The sequence below is a fragment of the Camelus dromedarius genome, unplaced genomic scaffold (genome assembly GCF_036321535.1).
Source record: "Camelus dromedarius isolate mCamDro1 unplaced genomic scaffold, mCamDro1.pat HAP1_SCAFFOLD_28, whole genome shotgun sequence".
NCBI lineage: Eukaryota > Metazoa > Chordata > Mammalia > Artiodactyla > Camelidae > Camelus > Camelus dromedarius.
The window spans coordinates 300,123-321,322 of NW_026989775.1; the positions used below are offsets into that span (position 1 = coordinate 300,123).

Below are 21,200 nucleotides of genomic sequence, written 5' to 3' on the forward strand. Positions count from 1 at the left end.
TTCTTCTGTTATTGATTATACTGCTTTTAAAACTAATTTCTTTGTGCTTAGTTTTATTTCTGCATCCACTTTATATAAATAAATAAACTCCTAAAGCACGACAGTAGATAACTGATACTCCATAAGCCATAGTACCAGAGAGATATAAGCAAGATGAAGAAGCAGAGCCACCTCTCTCAATTAAAAGAACAAGATAAATCCCCTGAAAGAACAATCAATGAAATAGACATTCATAGTCTACTAGATGATTTCAAGAAAGGAGTAATCAAAGTACTGAAGAAACTAAAAGAGATTGTCTATAGAGACAGAGAATATGTCAAAAAACGAAATTGAAACTCTAAAGAGGAGCCAGTGAAAATTGGAAAACTCATTTGCTGAGATGACAGTTGAGCTAAAGGCTGTAAAATGTAGGCTAGATATTTGAGAGGAATGAATATGTGACTTAGAAGACAGGACAACATAACAGCTGAGAGAAAACAAATAAAAACCAATGAAAGCAATATAAGGGGCCTATGGAATAACATTATGCATGGGGGTCCCAGAAGGAGAAGAAAGAACAAAGGGGATTGAAAAGGTATGTGAAGAAATCATGAATGAAAACTTCCCAAACCTAAAGAAGGAATCAGATATCCAAGTACAGGAAGCACAGAGCGTCCCAAACAAGGAGGTCCCAAACAGACCCACACCAAGACATATTACAATTAGGATGACCAGGGTTGAGAATAGGAAATGATTCTAAAGGCAGCAAGAGAAAAACAAAGGATGAGATACAAGGGAACCCCCATAAGATTTTCAGCTGATTTCTCTACACAAACAGTACAGGCCAGAAGGGAGGGGCAAGGAATATTCAAAGTCCTGAATGAAAAAATGATGCAGCCTACGATACTTTATCCAGCAAGGCTATCCTTTAGAATAGAAGGAGAGATAAAGAACTTCACAGACAAGCAAAAACTAAAAGAATTTAGCAACACTAAACCTATGCTAAAGGAAATATTGAAAGACCTACTCTAAACAGAAAAGAAGCAGGATGCTACAAGAAGGAGAAAACCATGATTGGAAAGGTGATTGCTACAATGAATTACAACAGAATAAACATGAAATCATAAAAGAGGACATCTAAATCATTAAGGGTGGGGGAGGCGAACAAGAAAATGTACAGGTTTCTCTCTCTCTCTCTCTCTCTCTCTCTCTCTCGTTCTTGGTAGGATGAGTTTGAGCTTATATTACTATCTGTTTAAAACAAACAGATACAGTAATGGGTTAATATATATACAAAGTAGGGTAACCACAAGCCAAAGAGTTACAACAGAGTCACAAAACTAAGAAGACACCAAGATAATAAAAAGGAAAACTATCAAACCACAAAAAGAAAATGAAAGGAACAAAGAGGAAATACAAAATCAACTGCAAAACAAAGTTCAAAATATAATAAACACATATGTATCAATAATTATTATAAATGTCAATGGACTAAATGCTTTAATCAAAGGATATAGAGTGCAGAATGGATAATAAAGCAAGTATCTACAATACACTGTTTACAAGAGACCCACGTTAGGGAGAAGGACACACATAGATTGAAAGTGAGAGGATTGAAAAAGATATTCCACAAAAATGGAAATGACAAGAAAGCAGGAATATCAACAGTGATCTCAAATAAAATAGACTTTAAAACAAAGATTATAAAGATTAAGAAGGACATTTTATAATGATTAAAGGAGTCATAGATGAAGATATTACACTCATTAACATATATGAACCCAACATAGGAGCACCTAAATACATAACAGATAAAAAGGGAAAATTTGATCAGAATACAGTCATGGTAGAAGACTTTAACTATCCATTAACATCACTGGACAGATCTTCCATACATAAAATTAATAAGACAACATAGATATTAAATGATAAAATAGAACAATTTGTCTTGGTTAATATTTTCAGAACATTATATTTCCCTAAAATAGAATATACATTCTTCCCAAGCGCACGTACCACATTTTCTAGGATAGATCATATACTTTGGCACAAAAGAAGCATTAACAATTTGAAGAAGATAGAAAATATTTGAAGCAACTTTTTCTGAACACAATACCATAAAACTAGAAATTAACTACAGAAAAATAAAGGAGAAATAAATGACAGCATGGAGATTAAAAAACATACTACTTTAAAAAAAATGGGTGGATGATGAAATCAAAGAAGAAATAAAAAAACACAGTGAGACAAATGATGATGAAAACACAACCACACAGAACCTATGGGATCCAGAAAAGGCAGTGCTTAGAGGGAAGTTTATAGTGAGAGAATCAGGTCTACCTCAAAAAAGAGGAAAAACTGCAATAAACAATCAAACTTACCACCTAAAAGAATTAGAAAAAGAAGAGCAAAAAATAACAAAAGTAAGCAGAAGGAAGGAAATAACAAAGATCAGGGAGGAAATAAATAAAATAGAGATATTAGAAACATTTGAAAAAATCAAGCCAAGAGATGGTTTCTTGAAAGGGTAAACACAATTGACAAAATTATGCTCTATGCTGGAAATTGACAAAACAATGCAAACTGACTATAACTCAATAAAATAAAAATTAAAAAATAAATATATTAACAAAAGAAAAGAGAAAAGGTAGTTTCTACTCACCAGACTGGAGGAGAGGACTGCACCCCATGCGGGGTCATACACCATGGGAAAGCCTGGGGTTAGGATTCGAGGAGCAGGGTGCTGTGGAAAGGATCTGTCACAGGGTTTCTGCAGGAGGGGAGGGTGAGGCATGTAAGCAGGCTGAGGACTGGCCATTTGAGTAAGTTCATGGGCTCTAGGGTGGAGGGGCTCCCCCAAGTGTCTGGACTTGACTCTGGGTGAGTTGGGCAGGTGGACAGTGGCTCAGTGTGAGTCCAAGTCCAGTGGAGGAGGTAGTGCATTAGATGTAGAAGGACTCCTTCTGGGGTGGGAGGGCCCACAAGGGAGGCAGGAGGCCAAGTCCAGGTGACTGAGAACAGGGAGTGTCCTGCATAGGCCTGCAGGGCAGACGAAAGCATCCAGTCTACAGAAGGTGGAAACACGGTCCATACAAGGGCTCAGCTCAGATGTCACCCCCTCAGAGGAGCCTTCCCTGCCTGCACAGTCTACAGGGACAGCCTCCTCCACGCACATCTCCCCAGCAGACACCTTCTCGATTTCCTGCATAGCATTCAGGACCCGGGCCCCTGCTCCACGCCCAGCCATGGTTCCACTGCCCTGAGGAAAAGCCCTCACAGGAGCCATCTTGCCCTGCAAGACCTGGGCCCCACCTCTCTGTCTCTTCTGCCACCACTTTCTCCACCTGGCCCTCTTCTCCTCCACTCCTGCACTCCTGACTTCCCCCAGCCCTGTGTGCTCTCCAGAGCACGTGTCCCTCCTAACATGCTGTGTTTGCTCACTGTGTCTCATCCACTGCATGCCTCCCACCCAGGTCAGTATCCAGTGCACAGTAGGGCTCAGTAAGCAGAGAATGAATGACTCTTACCATCACTGCTGGGAAGACATTTGTCTGTGGCCTACAGTGATCACACACCCGTCACACATTCGCTGACGTCATACTGTGTGTTGGGCGGGTTCCAGATACCGGGCACAGCAGGTAGTGAAGCAGGCAGGTCTCCATTCTCATGCAGCAGACAGCCTGGTGGGGGACACAGAGAAAATTAAGTAAAATATGCACAGTGTCCAGAGGTGATATGTTCCATGGAGAAAAATAAGGTCAGGGAGGACATTTGAGCAGATTCCTGGAGGTGTTTAAGAAGCAGGCAGAGAGAGATCCTGGCTGAAAGAGCAGCCAGCGCAAAGGCCCTGAGGCCACAGTGGGATGCGCGTGGAGGGTCTTAGTTATCCGTGTGAGTTCTTAGTCCTGCCGTGAGTATGTATGTTTCTTTTATTTGTAAACCTTGATTTCACCTTTATAGCAAATTAACCTGCATCATCAATCTGCATAATTTAGCCAATTCTGTTTCAGGTGTTGTGGGCACAATGGCGGGCTAGTTACTTGGGTTGGTAAAGAATTACCAGCATCTGAGAAGGGTTTAGGAAAGTTTAATAGGGACACTGCTATAGGCAACATCAGGCCACACAGGCAAGAGGTGCCTACACGAGGGCCAAGGTTGAGTTTGTGGGGTCTGTTATTGGGGGGGTGCTGTGCACACAAGGAGGAGGGGGCTGCATGATCAATTCTTGCACAGGTACCTGGTTGGTTGTGAGATCTGTCAGGGGCTTCTCTGAACAACAGGCTTTACCACTTTAATAAGGGCAGGATGTGAGGCCTCTCTTCCTAGGGAAATGAGTTCTCATAGGGTAAACACAGCAAGAGAAGATGTTTTATAGCTTGTGGAAATGCAGGTGTGCAAAGGGTCCTGCAGTGGGGAGTGGGAGGTAAGGTGCCCCTGGGCTCTAGGCACACAGAGAGCCCAGGGGTGCGGGTGTATGACTCTAAAGAGTGCCAGCTGGCTTCACACCAGGGACTTTATGTGGAAACAGGAGACTCTAGGTTGTCAGCACGTGTCTACTCAGTGAGGTCCCTAAGTCTAGCTCTGTCAGGCACCATGTGAAATGGACATGAAGGTCCCCACCGTGAGGACCCCAATGAATGAACATCTTGACATCCTCAAGCCCCTTACCCTGCACCACCGCCCCACCTCATCTGGGTCTCAGGCTCTGACCCTGACATCAGTGGCACCTTTGTTCCCTATATCCAGCTCCTCTGGACGTCTCTGTGATGAGCTGTTCCATGTCAGCGAGGCCCAAACTGAGCTCTGCCTTTACCCCATGAATGCTTCCTCCCTGTGAAGCCCCTTGTGAAGGAGCCACCACTAGCAGGATCCTTCAGCCCTGAGTCTCTGCCTTCCCCACCCCTCTGATTTCCCCCAGCCCATGATCCCCTCTGGAGGTCCCTATTATCCTCTCCCTCCCACTTCAGTCTTGGGCTGCACACCAAATCCCTCTTCACAATCTCCCACAAGACAGGTCCAGGTCCACTTGGGGACACTGAGGTGACACAGGTGGGTGTTGCTGGGAATGAAGAGCAGGATCCTGGAGCAGAGGAGAGGCAAGGGCTCCCAATCCAGCAGAACACAGGCTAAAGTGGGGGCAAGACACCCATAAAGAGTGAGGCAGGCATCACACTGCAGCCCCGCCCTCTGCTCCCCCAGGGTGCCCTGTGGTTCCTGCTTTGGCCTGGGGGACTTCCCCCCTCACTCTCTGTTAGAGGGGTGCCCATTCATTCATTCACACCCTCATTCACCATGTACATGGGTCCTGCTCAGTGCCAGGCCTCAGCTGGATGACAGCTCATCCTTGGGGACACAGCTCAGATCTCACCTCCTCCATGAAGCACTTCTGGATTCCCACCCCTCCTGAAGTTCCTCTGGCCTCAGTTGGGACCACTAGGGCTGAGACCACACTCTGATTATCTCCCAAGTCTGTGATCTCTGTGAAAGCACTGGGCTGAATGTGGAAAGAGACTCAGAAAAATGGGGCCAAAATGGGCTAAGAAAAATGTTACTAGTTCTCTATTACAGAGAAGGGCACTGAGCAGAGAGAGGGCAGTGTCCAACCAAAGCCACAGAGGAGGGTCTCAGTGAGCCCTCCCATTGCCCTGTTACTAGTTCTCTGTTACAAATGAGGACACTGAGCCACAGAGAGGGAGCAGAGCCCTGCTATAGCCTTGGCCCCACAGCCTGTGTCCTTTATGACTAGCTCAATGCTGCCAGCAGGGGTATGGGCCTGGAATGGAGGTTGAAAGCAGCCTGACCCCCAGGACCCCTTCATACACAAAGTCAGTCTCAGGAAACACCCCTCAAGACCTACTCTACACCCCTGGGATTGGGACCTGATTGCTGTTCCTGGAAGCTGGCTGGGCTTCCCTGTGAATTGGCCCAGGAGATGCTTGGGACAGACAAAGGGCCCCTGAGGCTCCCTGTCCCCAGATGAGCAGCTCTGGTCCCCTTGACTGTCCCTGGCAGAGGCCTGATGACATAAGGTGTTGGCCGGGTAGCCAGCTGTGGAGATGAGGAAATGGGAGCAACATGCAGGTTCATGCAGAGCTCCAGGTATTCACTAAACAATCATTGATTCATGCCTTGCAGTGTGGCTGGCCTGGGCCCAGGCCTGGGTGTCCAGTAGTGAATACAGTCAACCCCTTGAGCATTCTGGGAAAGCAGTGCTCAGAGAAACGGGCACTCAGAGCCCCCATCTTGCTCCCCTTGAACAATTACACTGAGATGAGGCTGCAGCCATGGGTCCCAGTGGAGGGTGAAGGGAGAAGGAAACCCAGAGTGGGCACTGACCATGAGCCTGGACACTGGAACCAGATGACCTGGGCTCTGTAATCTGGGGTGGTCACCTCCTCTGTTCTCTCTGTGCCTCAGTTACTTTTCTGCAGAAATGGGTGATAATGCCTGTCCCTGCCCCACAGATTTTCATGAGGAGTCAGTGATCTTCTCTTATGCGTGTAGGACAGTGCCTGGCTATGGGTCAGGATCCTGCTCACCTCACAATAGTCTGTCCCACTTTAAAGATGAGAAAGCCAAGGCTAAGGGGGTTATGAGGCCAGCCTGGGCTAGCCCCCTTCTCATGCTCTGCTGTCCAGGTCTCCTGCTTTAACATCATCCCTCTGCCCCCATATCCACCCAGCAAAGTAGGTGCTGAGAATCTGAGCAAATCAGAGTATGAATGGAGGCACACCCTCTCCCCAACTTGGGCTCTTGGGGCGGTGGGCAGGATGGGGATATTGGGCTCCCCCAGACTGTCCAGGAGGCCTAGCATGTCCGTCACCTCATTTCCACTCAACACGGAGTAGGTGTGTGTCCAAGGGCCAGAGGGCGATGGAGTAACCCAGGGTGGGTGGATGCTAGGTAGGTGTGGGAGGCACAGAGTGGCCCCTGGAAGACAGTGTCCAGGCAGCCAAGGTGTAGGGAATGAGGGTGCCCAGAAGGGGCAGAGGACAGAGTCCAGCCTGGACACCACCCCCTGCTGGACCCTGATCTGGGATGAGAATTGGGACAAGCCAGGGCCCCGCTAGGACTCCTGATCCAGCAAAGAGGTGAGGAAAAGTTAAGGAGACAATGGAGGCTGACCCCACCATGCTCCCTGTGTGAGGGCGCTGCTTCCAGGATCCTGGAGTTTCCTTAGACTTTTGTGAAGTGGCTGCTGTTTCCAGCCCCATGTGGGCAGAAGGACTGAGGCAGGGAAGACAGAGTGACTCAGGACAGAGCTAGGATTCATCCAAGAGTGTGTGCTGGGCCTCTAGCTGAGAGCAGCCTCTGGGCATCATGGACTCAGGAAGTGTCTTGTCCTCCCTCTTAAGGCTCCTGGCATGTTAGGCAGGAAAGGTCCCAGCGCCCATACCTGGGCCTCTCTGGGTGATGCTGACATGTGGGATCATGATGGTCCTGGGAAAGGAGAGAGAATGTAGGCTGGGCGTCAGGTCTGCATCAGACCCTAATGATGCCCCTAATGTTGTGTGACCTGGAAACTCCCTGACCTCTCTGTGCCTGGCTTTCCAGCTCTGACTCAGAGGACTGCTGTGCTTGGCACACAGTAGGACCTCAATCAGAGGAAAAAGCCAGCCCTTCCCCAGGAACCTCTCCTCTTACATGCCCAAAGCTAAGCCCATGTGCCACACATCACCAGAGCTGATACTTGACAAATAGGGCAAGTGAAATCCAGCAAACCCTCCCTCCTGCCTGAGGCCCTTCCCTCCTCAGTGACAGTGGCTCAGAGCAGGACTCTGCATCCCAGAAGTCTGAACTGAGCCTTGTGACCTGGAGGAGTCCCTGTTCCACACAACTTTGTTTCCAGGTCCTTCCAACAAGACACAAGAGCACCTGGTCAGTCTCTTAGCTGCAAGGTCCTCCCTTGGCAAATTCCCCCATCACATCCGGGCTAGAAGATGTGAGTTCCAGGGCACATGACCATCCAAAAGTTGACTTCAGGGAAACATCCCTGCCCACACTGCACTCTTCAGAGCCCACCTTCTAAAAGAAGGGGTAGTGACCCACGGTTGTGCACAGTTTTATCAGAACACAGCCCTCACCCACCCACCATTGGAAACATGTGAGAAGCAGAGATTCCCAAGTGCCTGGACCCCTGTCATCCAGAAAGCAGATGTTAGGGTAACAGACAGAAGGGGAGAAAGTATTTTCATACTATATATCTGATAAGGGGTTAACACCCAAAACATATAAATAACTCTTACAATTCAACAGCAAAAAAACAAGCAATCTGATTTAAAAATTGGGCAGAGGAACTGAATAGACATTTTTCCAAAGAAGACACACAGATGTCTAACAGGTACATGAAAAGGTGCTCAACATCACTCACCATCAGGGAAATGCAAATCAAAACCACAATGAGATATCCCCTCCCACCTGTCAGGGTGGGTGTCATCAAAATACAAGAGATAACAAGTGATGGTGGTAGTGTGAAGAAAAAGGAAACTTCTGCAATGTTGGTGGGAATGTAAATTGGTGCCATCACTTGGAAAAGAGTAAGAAGACTCCCCCAAAATTTAAAATTAGAACTTCCATATGATCCAGCAAGTCCACTGCTGGGAATATATCCAAAGGAAATGAAATCACTATGTCAATGAGACAACTGCACCCTCACGTTCACTGTATCATTATTTACAATAACCAAGATATGTAAACAACCTAAGTGTCCATCAACAGATGAATGGATACAGAAAACGTGATGCATATATATGTATATATAATGGAATCTTATTCAGACATTAAAAAAATGAAATCCTGCCATTTGTGACAACTTGGATGGACCTTCAGGGTATTATGCTAAGTGAAATAAATAAGACAGAGAAAGACAAATACCTATGATCTCATTTATATGTGGAATCTACAAAATAAACCGAAACCCATAGAAACAGAGATCAGGTTGGTGGTTGCCAGAGGTGAGTCAGGGGGTGATTGAAATTCGGGAAGATAATCAAAATGTACAAACTTCCAGTTAGAAGATAAACAAGTCCTGGGGACATAATGTACTGCAAGCTGACTGTAGTTAACAACACTGCGCTGTGCATTTGATAGTTGTTAAGAGAGTACCTCTTAAAATTTCTGATCACAAGGAAAATAGTGTGTGAGTATGGGTGATGACAGACGTCAAGTAAACTTAATGCAGTGATCATTTCACAATATGCACATGTAACAAGTCATTATGCTGCACACCTAAAGCCAACAAAGTTATATGACAATTGTATCTCAGGAATACTTATCCCAGGAAGCAGAGGTGCGAGCCTGGATTACCTACTGCAGGAGCTGCCTTTGCCCTCCAACAGCAGAGGGTGGTAGTTGTGACAGGGACTGTAGGTCCCTCAAAGCCTAGAATGTTTACTGTCTGGACCTTCACAGGGAGAGTGTGCAGACCCTGCCCTGGAAGACGGTGGTCATGGCAGCAACAATGGCCTGCCTGTGTGCAGGCTCAGCCCAGACAGCTCCTGTGCTCTGCTGTGACCGCATTTACTTACCTCCACACCCTCAGAGGGAAAGGCTTCAATGTTCCGATTTTACACATGAGAAAACTGAGGCTCATTTGCTTTGAATTATTGACCAAGTGGTGGGGGAAGCTTTGAACCCCAGTGTTCTGATTTCAAAGCCACATCTCAGTCCTGATTTTTAGAAGGTGGAGGTCCAGGCACTGGGGACCCTCCACCTTCCTCACTTGTAGTCTTACTCTAGGGCTGCCACCCCCGAGGCGTCTGGGTGAACACATTTAATCCGCTTACTCTGCACCAGCTGAGCCCTTGGCTGCCAGTCTGTTGTCGCTGCCTGACACCAGCTGAGTTTTACAAGTGAACCATCACCCCCTGCCAGCCCACCTGCCCTGCTATGTGGGGCAGACCCCTCCTAGCCTGGTCATTCTAAACCCTTAGCTCACACATTTGCAAAACTGCATCAAAAGGGCCCTACTCCCTGTGTGGAGGTATCGACAAGGGGAAGGGAGGGGAGTTTTGGGTGGCCCCTTACTCTGAAGGTGACACATGACAGGGACATGTTCATGTCCATAATGGCACTCAATTTGAAGCTAAGAACATGGTCACAGCGAGGGGTAAAAGCTGAGAGGCTACAAGGCTGCTGAGAAAGGGGCTTGACTATTGAATTGTAAATGTGTAATTTAATTTAAAAATTAGCCCCCTGGGTGATAAGAATTTGCCCCTAAGGCCAGAATTGGCCACCTGACCCATGGGAACCCCTCAATTCCAGGATGTAATCATCTGAGCATGGAGGGGGCTTAAATTGGGGTGCTGTCCTCTCAGTCTTGGTGCACCTGCCCACGTATGCACCCATGAACTGCAGTTCTCACACATCAAGGCACCTCTCATGCCCTGCCAAGGAGGTCCAGGTCATAAGGAAGGGATGACAGACTGTGAGGTCACACGTGTGCCCCTGCAGGGGTGAATGTTGTATAGGGAAGAGCCACCCCCCACTCTCACCTCCAGGAGGGGTGCTGGAGGGAGGACTCCTGAGCCCCTAGGCTTAGCAAGCATCCTGGCTGAGGGTGGGGAGGCTGGCCACTCTGAAGTCATAGGTCAGATGGTAGATTGGGGTCCCACCCCCACAGCTCACCAGTGAGACCGTCTAGTCTGTTTTCTCTGTAAACTGGAACCCAGTCACCCTCACCCTCAGAAGTGGGGGCAGCCTGTGTAAATTACAACACAAAGCCCTGGGCTGTTTCAGGTGCCTGGGGGTGTCCAGCCCCCCTAGGCCGGGCAGGTGGGAGAGGAGATGTATGAGTTAGCAAGTGTGAGAGCAGAGTTGAGACTTGGCTGAGTGCATGCACTCTAATATCCAGGAACTGCGAGCTACCACTAGCAAATCTGTTCACTGAGGCCATGTGTACTCTCCCTTGTCATTTACAATCCCCTGTTTGAACAGAGGCCTCTGGAGTCTATTAGCCACATTGTTGCCTGTCACCACACTGTTGCAGTTCCAGGGTCTCCATTTAGCCAGCTTGAAGGAATAGTCAAACTTTTTCTTAAAACCAGTGACAGAAAACCAAAGTGGCTTAAAGAAGCAAACAGGGCAGGAGAGAATGACTTACCTAACTGAGACATCCACAGGGAGATAGCTTCAGGCAGGGCTGTACCTGGTGCTCAGTGACATCAGCAGAAGTCATCCTTCCCCACCTCTGGGCTCTGCCAATGGTGTCATCTTCACATGGCTCTGCCTTTATTAGAGCAAGATAGTCACCAACTGCCACAGGCTGACATCATCACCCCTCAACTCTCAACTGAAATAGAACTTCTCTGCTCCCAGGATCCCAGTAACTAGGCCTGACCTCCGTGGAGCCTGATTGGGCTGGTGCCCAGCCCTGAGCCAATCACAGTGGCCAGGGAGGATGGAAAATGCTGATTGGCCAGATCAAGGCCATGTGACCATCCTCTCCAGGAAACCTGTGAGCTGTTCACCTGTTTTCAGGTTGGGAGAGTGTGATGTCTCCCAGAGGATCCTGCTACTAGTACAAACTGCAGGTGGCACAATGAGCTGAAATGAGCCTGTCTGCTTGGTGACAAGTGACAGGTCACTTAGTGGTTCCCTGCTCCAGGGAGGGAGGCATGTCCAAACAGTATTGGGGCTTCAGAGCCAGAATGTAGTAGAAAAGCCTCCCAGTCTCCCAAAAGGTGGGAAAGTGAGCAGTGACACTGGAAAGGCACTCCTCTCTGTGGCCCTTGGCTTTCTCCTTGTTACAGTGGAGAGTGCAGTGTTGCCCCTGACAGCCCACTTCCCTGCTGGGAGGCCTTTGCAACAGGTGGAGAGTGCTTGGAAAAGCCCACTTATTCTGAGGAACTGTTATTGCTCCTGGTGGCATTATTATTTTCATGTCACTTGTGAGGTGGGCCCTGAGGGGTCCCTGATCTGGGGGCACAGACACCCACAGAAAATTGGCCCAGTATTGCTGTTCATTCAACAATGACTTACCGAGCACCTACTGTGTGTCAGATTCCCAGGGTAGAGCAGTGGTTTTGACAGCACAAGCCCCTGCCTCACCTCATCTCTGCATCCCAGGTGGGGTCACCAGAATAGGAGTTCAGGAAGCAGAGGACATGGCCGAAGCCTTGTGGGAACACCTGGGTTTTTCTCTGTGCTGAGGGCACTAGCAGCACACCGATTGTGGGACTCAGTACCCGCAGGACCTAGCATTGATGGGTAAAGGAGAGAGGCATTTCTACAAGCCCATCCTCACTAACCCAAGGCTCTGGAGGGCAGCTCCAGTCTGCTCAACCTCAAGGGGAATCTTCCACAATCCTGATCACTCTCTGGTATTACTCCCAGCTCAGATACACTTTTCCCTGTGACAGCTACACTCAGAATATGTGTTTGTTTCTCTCCCATGTGGTTAAGTGGACTTCAGACACATGATAGTGATGGAGCGGCTAAGCCTCTGGGCAGATTGCTGGGTGACCCGCGGAAATTGCTGCACATGGTGAGCTCCCTTCTGCCAACCAATGGGCCAGGACCCACCACTTCTGTCTGTTCTACCTCACTTAATCTGCACAGACACTCTGTGCAGGACATCCTGTTATCCCCCATCTCTGATGACCTTGGGTGGACAAAGCTTGGGTTTGAGAAAGTTGCCCAGGTCACATTGTTGACAAGTGGGGAGCTGGGGATTTGTACCCTGGTCCCAGGAGTCTGGATCATGGAAAGGCCTGGGTGGGGCAGCTTATTGCCAAGGGAAATCCTGCCCAAGCCTCTCCCATGAGAGCCCACCCAACAGCACATCTAGCAGAGTCAGCATTTCCTGGACCAGATGGACAAAACCTCAAAACTTCTTTGCAAACAGATTGTTTCCATGTTCTTTTGCAAACACAGAAAGGCCACAGGCCAGGGAAGGATAAGGCCAAGTGTGTTTTCATTGGGGAGAGTGAAGGACAAGTGTGAAGACACACAGCACTCCCAGCAGCCTTCTCGGCAGAGCCTGCCACTGGGTGAGCAGCTACCATGACTACCTATCATAACACTGTGAGGTTCATGCCTGTACAACCCTGCCTGTGAGAAGAGCAAAGTGAAGCTCAGAGAGGTGTGGGGACACTCTAAAGACAAACAGATAAGGTGGGATCATCACCACCATGCTGTGCTGGGACAGGCAGTCACCTGTCACACTGCTCATGCATGGCCTGCTGGGAGTAGTGAAGGCCTGATAGGAGCACAGGAACACTGTGGTGAAGGTGATGTTTCTACCTGGGACAGCTGGTACCGGGGGCTCTAGCTGATTCTTCATTGTGCCTGCTTTGAGTGTCAGAATGTTGCAGCCTCATGTAGGGGAAGGGCTGTCTCCTTTCCACACCGGTGCACAAGGAAGAGCATGCACACACTGGCATCACCATAGACCACCGGCAGGATCAGGATCTGGAGCTCAGAGCAGAAACTGGCAACACCAGGAACTGGTGCAAGAGGAGGACCTGAGTGCCCCCTGAAACATTTCTAATTTTAAAAACATACTTAATTAGGGGGAAGTGATAAACAGTTGATCCCTTCAAAATATTCTCTTTTCCAAGGAATAGCACCTCAGCATTGTAAGAGGATTAACTCAGTCGTCAAAAACCATCACTATAGGTATGAGAAAACAGTGTTAGGAGTTACAAAAGGGTCTCAAGATCATGCAGGTCAGAACTGAGAACCGTCCAAAGCATGTGCTGCATGATAGCCTCTCTAAGATACCTGAGGCTTCGTCTGCTCCTGACACAGGGCAGATGGTCTGAGAAAACCACACTCCTCAGGGGACCCCAGGGAGTTGACAGAGTTGAGTTTGGGTTCCTGATCATCTTCTAAGTCTGGAATTTTGAGATTCTTCTGCACCTGTCCTTCCTCCAGAACAGAATCTGATTCAAGCGGGATTCCAAAGACTGAGGCATGTGCCAGGCAAGAGAGCAGGCATGGCTGGATGAGCGCATCGCCAGTGCCACCAACAAAGAGGCCAGGGCACTGAGATTTCCAGTGATTTAGCATCCTGGCTGGGAGGTTTCATGTGTTCTACGGTGAGTTCTGAGTATCCTGCACCGCCCTCGAGGACCTGCAGGGGGCGCGCGAAGCCAGCGTGTCTTAGGTGGCGGTGCGCATGCGCAGTCCGCGTCAGCAGCCAGCATCTTCCCTGGGGGCGGAGCTTGTTTTCCTCAGCACTGAGCGGGCGGCGCCATGGAGGCTCCAGGACAGCGCTCCCTGCGTGTCCGCGGGAGGACGCTCCCCACCCGCTGTCTGAAGTTACGCCGGTTTCCCACTGCCTGCGCCCGCTTCCTGCCGGGGTGTGTGTGGACCTGACCGAGCTAGGGCCCCGGCCGGCTGGGCAGGAGGGGACGGGTGCGCTGGCGGGCCCGCTTCGACTATTCTCCTCGCCCGCCGGGAGCGGGTGAGTGTCCTCGTCCCTGGTCCTCACTGCCCGGGTCCCCGCTCCCCCGTGTGATCGGGGGTGTGTACACCGCGGGTCAGGAGCGGGGACGCAGGTGTAATGGGAAAGGGGCTGAGAAAGTACTGAAAGAGTTAAAGAGAAGTGTGTAAATCACATTATGTTAATTTTTATATTTTAAGTGTGTCAAAGTCAGAGTTTATCATGCTTTTACTTTCTTGTCTTTAAAGGCATGCAATCATTTATTTTATACTTAAAATATGCTTCTCATCTTATCTCGTTTTCAAGTCAAAATACTGCCATGGTTGACATTTTCTCATAATATAGTGAAAATCTTCAACATGTGTGAATATAAACTCATCGAAAAAATCTTGCAGCATTCCATGGTGAGTAGTCTTGTTAAAAATAATATCCGGGCCATTACTAAATTATTACAAAAATATAAATTTTTTGAATCACTTTTAGAAGTTCCACACACAGTGGTATTTTTAAAACACCAACCACTGCATAGTGCTTAAGACCATTTAAGATGAAATATATTCAAACCTAAAACTTTAGAATACTCAAAAGGCAGGATAATGGCTGTTTTTTCATTGCAAATACATTTTTTCTTCGTAAGTGCAAAATACGAAGGTATTCAGCTAAATTTTGTATATCTTTATTCAAAAGGTGAAATTAGAATATAATCTCATTTTTTATTTTAAGGCTATATTTCCCATAAAAATTGGTATTTTTATCTGTAGGATCTTAATTGTCCATTCATTTGTTTTTTCTTTTGGTTTATTTTCTTTAACAGAGAGTGCATTTTTGTTTCTCGTTAAGAGTTTTTAATTCTCCTAACTTATTCCAAGAGACTTTCTCACACTGATAGTAAATAAGGGGAGAGGCCTTATAGTAACTGTGCATCTTTTCATGTAGTCAGGATTTTTTTTTTTTTTGGATGACTTTTTTTTTACAACTTCCACTTGGTTCACAATATTCCCATTATGACAACTCAATAAAAAATTGTAATCTATTTACACCAAGATACTTATGTCAGCACAGTGCTTTTGCTGATATGATTTTACATTAGATTATAATATTTTATTTGATTTACATATATACTAATACATATTTTACATATGTACACACATATATGAATATCTCCTAAATGCCATTAATTTGCATGGGGTGGTAGCTGGTAACATGTGATCTTTCTGACCATTGGTTATTCTTATGTGTGTCTAACGTACTTCTTAGAACAGATACTAGAACATCACACCTCTCATTATACAGTATTTTAAAGGTTATATTTTATTTTACTTATTTTTAAACATTTTTTATTGAGTAATAGTCATTTTACAATGTTATGACAAATTCCAGTGTAGAGCACAATTTTTCAGTTATACATGAACGTACATACATTCATTGTCACTTTTTTTTTTTGCTGTGAGTTACCACAAGATCTTGCATATATTTAAGATTCCACACATGAGTGATCTCATATGGTATTCCCCTTTCTCTTTCTGTTCTGCTCCACCTAGAATAACATTCTCCAGGAGCATCCATGTCTCTGCAAATGGCGTTATGTTGTCAGTTTTTGTGGCTGAATAGTATCCCATCATATAAATATCCCACATCTTTATCCAGTCATCTGTTGATGGACATTTTAGGCTGTTTCCATGTCTTAGCTGTTGTAAATAGTGTAGAGAAATCAGCTGAAAAACTTATGGGGGTTCCCTTGTAACTCACTCTTTGTTTTTCTCTCGCTTCCTTTAGGATCATTTCTTTATCCTTGACTCTGGCTATCTTGATTAGGATATGCCTTGGTGTGGGTATGTTTGGGTTCTTCCTGTTTGGGATCCTCTGAGCCTCCTGTGCTTGGATATGATTCCCTCTTTAGGTCTGGGAAGTTTTCAGTCATGAGTCCTTCCCATACCTTTTCAATCCCCTTTGTTATTTTTCCCCTTCTGGAACTCCTATTATGCATAGATTGGCACACTTTATATTACCCCATAGGTCCCGTATATTGTTTTCATTGTTTTTTATTTGTTTTTCTCTCAGCTGTTCTGATTGGGTGCTTCCTGTTGTCCTGTCTTCTAGATCACATATTTGTTCTTCTGTATTTTCTAGTCTGCTTTGCACAGCCTTTAGGTCAGCTCTCATCTCAGACAATGAGTTTACTAATTCTACTTGGTTCTTCTTTATAGTTTCTATTTCATTTTTGACATATTTTATATCCCTAAACACTATTTTTTTAGTTCCTTCAGTACTTTGATCACTCTTTTTTTGAAACCTTGATCTAGTAGGCCATCAATGTCTTTTTCCTTGATCATGCTTTCAGGGGATTTCTCTTGATCTTTTAATTGGGAGTGGTTTCTCTGCTTCTTCACATTGCTCATATCTCTCTGGCACCATGGCTTAAGGAGTATCAGTTACCTACTTAATCTGGAGATGGTGTGCCCTTAATGATTTGATCGAGAGGTCTTTGTGTCTTCGCCCTGCTTCGCGAACTCAGCTTGCTGTTTCATAGGCCTTCTGTCGGCGCCCTCATCTGTGCTGCTCTCAGTGGCTGTTGGCTAGCAGATTGTGTCCCCTCCTAACACTAGGTCAGGAGCTGAGCTCTTACCTGGTGGGCGGGCAAGTCACTCCCCCTCCTGATGCCACAGTCAGATGCTGTGATCAGGGGGAGGCAGGTGGGCAGATCACACCCCGTCCCAGCACCGTGGTCAGGTGCTGTGTTCCTGCCAGGAAGGTGGGTGGCTGCCCACCTGCCCTCTCCTCGTGCTGGTCACTCTGCTGCTCTGTGCAGCTTCCTGCTCTGCCTCGGGTAGGCGGTCTGTAGGTGGGCTCGGGGAAGACTGCGGAACAGTCCCACCTATGCTCTGTGCCAAATCTGAGCTCCTTGTTTCTCTTGGCAGCACAAGTTCTCTGAGGTGTCAGGGTAGAAAGATCCTCTCTGCCTCGGGCTATAAACAAGTCTCAGTCCTGCCTAGGAGGTTGTGGAGCCCCCACGTGCAGATTCAGGCCTCAGCCCCGCCCCAGCCCAGGCACTATGCACAGGAGGAGATGGTAGCTGTGGCTGAGCCCTGCCTCTCTTCTTGCGAGATGTGCCAGTAATGGCACAGGTCTGAGGAGACAAAGGCTACAGCACCCCTCCCCCCAGGGCACATGCCTGTTTACAGTTTTGTTTATCTTCTGAGTTAAAATTTACCTGACAATGAAATGTATAAATTAGGCTTTTGAGGTTCATCCTTGTATCAGTAGTTGATTCTTTTTTATTGTTGAGTAGTATTCCATTGTTTGAATATACTATCATTTGTTTTATCCATTCTCCTACTGATAAATACTTGGGCTTTGGATATCTTTTTTTGCAAGCAAACTTTTTTTAAAAAATGCAAATATAGTATACATGCTTAAATGTGAACACATCTTAAGTATACAGCTCAGTGATTTTTCACAAAGTAAACACATCTATGTAACCTTCATCCAGTCAAGAAACAGGACATTGCTGTTCCACTTTGGGTTTCTTCCCAGTTACTACGGCACCCCTTTGATAGACTCACCATCATAAATTCAGCCACCATGGATTGTTTTTTTTGCTTTTGAAATTTTTGGTCCCGTACTTTCCACTCAAAATTATGTAAGATTCATCCACTAGTGTTTTCTGTAAACTAGTATATTTTTTTATTGCTTTAAAGTATACAACTTATATGCATGTGCCACCAGTTATGGTTATGTATTTATTGTTGACAAGTGTTTGGGTCATTTTCTATTTGGGGGTATAACAAATAGTGATTATGAGAATTTTCTGGATGTCCTTTGGTGCTCAGATGTAGAAGTTTCTGAAGGGTACACACATGGGTTACCCTTGGTAATAGGGTGTGGGTGTGTGTGTATGTGTATGTGTGTGTGTGTACATATATACACACACACACACACATATATAACTTTCATTCAAAAAGCCTATTTCCAAAGTATTTGTAAGAATCTATATTCCCACTGGCCATGTGTAAGAGTCCCCATTGCTTGTTGCCCTCACCAATGCTTCATATCACTTAACAACTAAGTATTCTAGTGGATGTCTAATGGTGTTCCAAGTGTGGTTTTAGTCCATATTTCCATTATTACTAAAGAGGTCAGCCCCTTTTCATAGCTTATGTGGATTTTTTTGTGTGTGTGTGAAGCAACTGTTCAATTATTTTGCATATTTTAATATTGAGGTTCTGCCTTTTTCTCCACTGGTTTTTGTTCTTTATATGCCCTAGATACAAGTCTTTTGTTGGATATAGGTATAGTAAATATATTTTCCCACCGTGTGGCTTAGCTTTTCACTTTCTTAATGGTATCTCTTGATAAAAATAATTCTTAATTTTACTGAAGCCCAACTTAAAACTCTTCTTTTATGTTTCATGCTTTGTCTGGTTTAAGAACTCTTTGCCACTTCAAAGTCATTAAAATATCTCCTACACTATTTTCTAGATGCTTTATTTTGGTGGGGGATTAGGTTATTTATTTTAATGGAGGTACTGGGAGTTGAACCCAAGACCTTATGCATGCTAAGCACACATTCCACCTGAGCTTTACCCTCCCCCAGATGCTTTGCTTTATGTTTCAAATATATTAGTTTTATAATCTATCTAAAGTTACTGTTCATGTATGGTACAGGGTTTAATTCAATGCTGTTCCATTGGTCTATATGTCTAACTTTAGGTAGTTATCACATAGACTTAATATTGTTTTATAAGTCCTTTAACATTGTTCTTTAATATCATCTTGGCTATTGTTGGCCCTTCACGCTTCTCTATGTATTTAGAATCAGCTTGTCAAGTTCTACAAAAAAACTAACAACAATTAACTGTTGGGGATTTTGATGTGCACATATAAATCTTTGAATCAGTTGAAGGGGAACTGACATCTTTAAAATGCTGAGCCCTCCAATCCATAAAGTTGGATTACCTCCCCTATATTTATTTTTATCACTGCTGTAACAAATTATCACAAATTTTGCAGCTTAAAGCAACACAAACTTATTATTTTATGGTTCTGTAGGTCAAGTCAGGAACAGGTATCATTTGGCTAAAAATCAAGATGTCAGCAGGGCTGTATGCCCTTCTGTAGGTCAAGGGAAGAATATATTTCCTTGTCTTTTCCAGCTTCTAGAGTTCACCCACATTTCTTTACCCATGGCCCTTCCTCTATCTTCAAAGCTAACAGCTTTACAGCTTTCTAATCCTTCTTCCAAAGTCATATCTTTCTGACCACAGCTGGGAAAGATTTTCAATTTTTAAGGACTCCTGTTGTTACACTAGGCCCATGTAGATAATCCAGGCTAATCTCCCTGTCTCAGAGTCCTTAACCTGATACATCTGCAAAATCCCCTTTGCCATGTAAAATAGCATATTCACAGATTTCAGGATTAGAGCATGGATATAGGTAGGGGTCAGCGTGGTGCACTATTCTGTTTATCAAACTGTTTAACATTTGACGCTTTCTGACAAACGTACAAGATAGAAGATCCTGATAATGTTTAGAATGCTTCCTCTGCAAAATATTGGGCACTGAGTTTATTTGAAAGGACTGAAAATAATATTACCACAGGAATGGTTTCCTAATTCTACTGACATTTACTTACTTTATACTTAAATACCCAAAATGGTCAGCCAGGAGTGGGATCTTGGCAAATAAAATAAAAGTATAATTCAAGCTTTTACCACTGAATTTACTAGCTAATTCTATTTTAGAAACAGACAGAAAATAAAACAATTTAGAGTAAGTCTGATTACTTATATATTAAGTGAAAATTAAGTTTTAAAAGCATGTCTGAATATGGGATAAAGTAAGCATCATAAAATGTAATGTTAATATTTAGTACCTGCAAATCTCAAACTCCCAATTTATAAACAAGTTCATACTGTATAGCACAAGGAACTATATCCAATACTGTTTTGTAGTAACTTATGGTGAAAAAGAGTATGAAAATTAATATATGTATGTTCATGTATGACTGAAGCATTGTGCTGTACACCAGAAATTGACACATTGTAAACTGACTACATATATATATATTTGAAAGGGCTGAAAGAACTATATATACCAAGAAAAAAAATTAGATTGATAACCAACAAAAAAATCTGTCAGTAATATAATGCTAGAAACACAGACACAAAAGAAAATCTCAGGCATACATCTGTTTATAGAGTCCTAGAAAAAATAGTGCCTATGCAAGCCCCTGATAAACATGAGAAAATAGGAAAGGCAATATAAAAGTTCAAAATGCTTTGCTATGTAAGAGCTGCAAGGTGACTCAGACACAAACTTAAGTGGTCAAAATGTTTATATAATTAATGATAACTTAAAGTAATTGAGGACATCATTTTAAATGAGATAAAAATAGCTGCTCAATTTTCATATTACTAAGCAAGTCATTTCTGTTTATAGTAGGTTTATATTATTTTTATATGTATTTATATTTTATAAAGACATCAACTTAGATCCTGGCTGATAACTGACAGTGGAGCAACTGATTGATTTAAATGGGTATCATAGACTTATCAGATTTCATATGCTTTAAATATACATTAATTATTAGCTGTCAGGAAGAGTTCAATTTTCATTTATTCTAACACAGCTGTGTCACAGGCAGGTTACTCTGTATTTACAATGGAGAATCATGATAGACATAAAGATATCAAGCCTTATTGATCTTCATAGGGGTGCTTTTATAAGAAAAGGAGAATAAAATAGGAAAAATCTAAAATACTACTTTTTTTATAGTGTTCTAACAGTTTTATCTTATTTTTATTTTTTTACTGAGTTATAGTCCGTTTACAGTGTT

At 44.7% G+C, this 21,200-nt stretch overlaps 2 long non-coding RNA genes across 2 annotated transcripts in view; one reads left to right on the top strand and one right to left on the bottom strand.

Moving 5' to 3' along the window:
* Positions 1–2,669: 2,669 nt before the first annotated feature.
* LOC135320628 (uncharacterized) lies at positions 2,670–11,288 on the bottom strand. The gene is made up of 3 exons (XR_010379872.1): positions 11,081–11,288; positions 3,507–3,659; positions 2,670–2,749 (listed from the first exon to the last, which is right to left on the bottom strand). It is a non-coding gene; the product is annotated as an uncharacterized LOC135320628 (long non-coding RNA).
* A 2,889-nt stretch (positions 11,289–14,177) lies between these two features.
* The window catches only part of LOC135320630 (uncharacterized), a 57,003-nt gene continuing 49,980 nt past the window's right edge, over positions 14,178–21,200 (top strand). Inside the window, exon 1 of the long non-coding RNA XR_010379875.1 lies at positions 14,178–14,386. This is a non-coding gene — a long non-coding RNA (uncharacterized LOC135320630). The remainder of the gene's footprint in view (positions 14,387–21,200) is intronic.